The sequence below is a fragment of the Triticum urartu genome, chromosome 7 (genome assembly GCF_003073215.2).
Source record: "Triticum urartu cultivar G1812 chromosome 7, Tu2.1, whole genome shotgun sequence".
Lineage (NCBI taxonomy): Eukaryota > Viridiplantae > Streptophyta > Magnoliopsida > Poales > Poaceae > Triticum > Triticum urartu.
In genome coordinates, this window is record NC_053028.1 from 137,513,210 (window position 1) to 137,517,145 (window position 3,936).

At 46.3% G+C, this 3,936-nt stretch overlaps 1 pseudogene; it reads right to left on the reverse strand.

Moving 5' to 3' along the window:
* Positions 1 to 301: 301 nt before the first annotated feature.
* LOC125518559 lies at positions 302 to 3,297 on the reverse strand (annotated as a pseudogene).
* Between the last annotated feature and the right edge of the window lie 639 nt (positions 3,298 to 3,936).

The following is a 3,936-nucleotide window of genomic DNA, read 5'->3' on the forward strand; positions in this document are numbered from 1 at the left end:
ATCTTCTAATGTGTCGTGAACATTTTTAAAAACTAAGTAAGGTATTTTTAAAAATATGCTTCAAAAAAATCTTCACATGTTTAAAATAAAGTTTTCATCTATCTCTAAAATATATCGTGTCTTTTCTCTAAAAAATAGAGAAAGAAAAGAGCCCAAAGCACATAAAGAAAAAACAGATGCACACAACAGGAGCACCATGATACATTACAGAGCCACATTCTCGTATTCAGTTCATGCTCTGCACCATGTTAATTCTTGTCACATCAAAAATAAGTACTGAAAGGCAAGAAATAACCATTCCTTTATCAGCAAAACCTGCATGTTTTTATCAACAAGTAGGTTCCCTGCTCTAAAACTACCTGTTAGTATCAATTCCCAAGTTCTCAGCCAATATAAGCATCGACAAGTTCAGGAGCACTGACTAAAATATACTTCTGGCAAAAAATAAATGGAAGTCAGGATGCCAATCAATCATCCATTGCTAGTAAGTGAGAATGCAAGGAGAACAAACAGGAGGGTGAATGTAATCATAAAAGCAGCAAAGGATAAGATGACACCCTGTGAGAAGGTCTTCTTTGACTGTCCAGCCATCTCAACTTCATTTAGCAGCCCCCTTATTTCGTCGATGTCCGAGTCCTTTGCAGCATGAAATAATCTGTTCTGAACCTCATCGAGTTTGGCGAGTCTTCTAGCTTGATCTGAATCCCTGGTGGACCAGATGAACCCAGTGACATGCCACAAGAGGATTCCAACGTAAATTGCTACAATGCAGTCGGCACTATAATGGTAACGCTCCCGTATCTCCCTCTGGGCACTGTGCAGGACTAGAAACCATATCCCACCTGATATCCATCCCCCGTACGCTTCCTGCAAGGTGCAACATGGACATATATAGTATTAAGCTGGACATATATCCCTTTAGAACAAATGGATATTTGTACAGGGATTAATTGACAACACAAAAGTTAAACATAAAAACTGTCCGAATGTAGCGTGGCGTTCATATTGAAGAGAGGGAGATACATAACACCTAGCTGAATTCTTCATCACAACAAAGTTTTTACACTACAAGAAAGACAATGGGCAGCCCCGTGCACGTAGCTCCCGCTTGTCCTGAGAAGGGTCCGACCACTTTGGGTCTATATGATGCAGCCTTTTCCTACATTTCTGTAAGACGCTGTTTCCAGGACAAGAAAGACAATGAATGGTATAAATGCAACAATAGCATATGAAAGAGTGACGTGAACTGGTTGATGGCCTCTTTTACATGGACTTAAATGCAAGAGCCATGTTGAGCAATCACCTCTAAGGCTAATCCAGAACCACATATTAGCAAGGGTGCGCATATCACACTTGGTTGTGACATAAGAATGTTTGAACATAGGGGTGACCCTGGTGAGTCAATTTCATATCATTTGTAGCATGACATGCAAAAGTTAAAGAGAAGTTAGTTCTATGAAGATGACAACACAACATACCGTCCATGCCATAGCAGTCAGGACAGCAACAAACATGTGGCCACTATATGTAAGATCATTGCAACCACCACCAGCTTTATTCACCAAATGATACCACGAAGGCCCCTCTCCGGCAGAGGGCCTCAATATGTCTACTAGGAAGCTCATATTTGCCCAATCAGGTCTATAGTGATCAGTGTAATTTTGAACACTGGCTGCAATAAGAAAATGATCCTAAACAGTTACTAGAAGTCAACCAAATTAAAGCAGCTACACCAGGAAGTTTCATAAGTTAAATGCTCTAACCATATGGCATATCCACTAGTATGACCCTACGGATTGCACGCGGATCAGAAGCATACGGAACATAATACTTCTGTGCCCAAGCATGAGGATGGTCAGGTATTTTATATCGAGCAGCAACACACCAAGGCCTTGCGGATGGAAGAATGGTAGAAACAAATGTTATGGTCCGAAGAAACACCCGACCGCCATAACAAACATATACCTTGTGCCTATTCCAAGGCCAGGACCTTCGATGCAGTCAAAAAATGCCGAGAATCCCAACATGATAAACAACATCAAGTAACTATGTAGTGTGATGATGTGGGCTCTCAATAGATAAACCACAGTTTGAGGAAGCCTCTCGTTTAGTGCTAGAAGAAGCCACTGACCAGTGTCGGGAAGAGGAGCAGTAGATCTGTTAATGTTATTGAACATGTCTTAGTTCAGGTCTTTGAAGGCTGCAGAGTATGTGCATGTCCCTAAAGGCGCAGTATGCAGTATGATGTATTGCACTAAACACTCAAATACATGAAAAATGAACCTTTTGAAGAGTGTACCAAGAGTGTTGCCAAGGACCAAGGTGGCATCCCTATATCTTATAGGCAATAAAAGTAAAGACGCAGGAAATTCTTTACATGAAAGTTATAAACCACAGAACCATATACAGCTTATGTGAGTCTGACAGTGGAACCCAACCCCAAGGTAAATAGATCACATGTACAAACAAAGTGGATAGAAGGAACAAAAGCAGACTCACATAAGCTTTATAAGGTTCCGCTAGTGTCAAATTACAATTCTCATGTCTTGGTTTCCATTAAAACTATATAAATTGCCTCTTGTTTTCACGCATGTGCGCTCACTACAATGAACAGACTATTGCGTTGATTGTTTTATGAAGCATGAGCTAACAGTTGCAGTTTATAACTCCCATTTTTGAAAATCATTCTATTTCCTATCCAACCCAAAGCACCATTAATTCTATCCAATATGCACGAGTAAATTGCACAGAAGTACCACAATTGGGGCATTGGAAGCAGATTGGTACCAAGTTTGGTAATTTTTACATGTCAGTACCAAGTCTGGGGCTAGACGTTACAAAAAGGTCTAAATCGCGTATAAACGTGTATTGACGGTGTATCTGACCGGCGGGGCCCGCATGTCAGCTACCGATGTGGCATTCTTTTTGCAGAAACCCCCCGCACCTCCTTCGTCCTCACGCGCGGCAGGGCCCGATCTGGATCGAGGGGAGGAGCCCCTCGAGCCCGAGCTGCTTCGCCTCCCGTAACCCCCGCCCCGCCCTGGCCTCCTCCTCGTCGCGCCGCCGGCCGGCCACCGGAGCACCACCACCGGCGACAAGGACCAGGCCGTCCCCGCACCCTGCCTCTCTCCTTCTCTTCCTCCTTCCATTTTTTCTTCTCTCTCTCTCTCTCACCCGAAGCTCTCTCACTTGACGCGCCGCCTTGGTTCCCGTCTTCTTGGACTCCGGCGGCCGCATAGCCTCCTCCAGCGCCCATGCCTCCTCGATCCTCGCGTCCTGCAGCATCGCATCCCGCATCCCGCACCGCCTCCTGCAGCTCTAGCGAGGGCGGAACCCTGTCGGAGGCCATCTCGCCGAGGGCGACGAGCGCGCTCCTGGGGTCCCCGAACCTGCAGAACCCGGCGACGGCGATGCCGTAGGTGGCGGCGTCGGGCCGGCGCGGGGAGTCGGGGGGGGGCAGAACCAGCAGAGCATGGAGGCGGCCTCGCGGGCGCGGCGCATCACGAGGAGGTGGCCGAATAGCAGCCCGGCAACGGTTTCCGGAGACCGAAAACGTCCGACGTATGACCGGCAGCGGTGCCGCTATAGTTATCCGTTGGGGTATCAAATGAACTCCGAATGCGATGAAACTTGGCAGGCGACCTACTGACAACATAACAACACCGCATGACAACTTTCATCCCATTCCGAGAACATTTTCTGGCCACTTATAAAATACTATTTCGGACATGTCGCGGGCGCGTGCAAGTGTGTCTGGGCTTAGAACGGACAACTGAAAGAACTGGGAGACCCGGACGGATGCAAGTTTTGAAAACATGATGATGTAATGCAGATGCTGACATGGCAAGATGCAAAACGCAAGCAATGACAAGGCAACAGCAACGAATAACTGGAAGACACCTGGCGCATCGGACTCGGGGCGTCACACATCGTCAC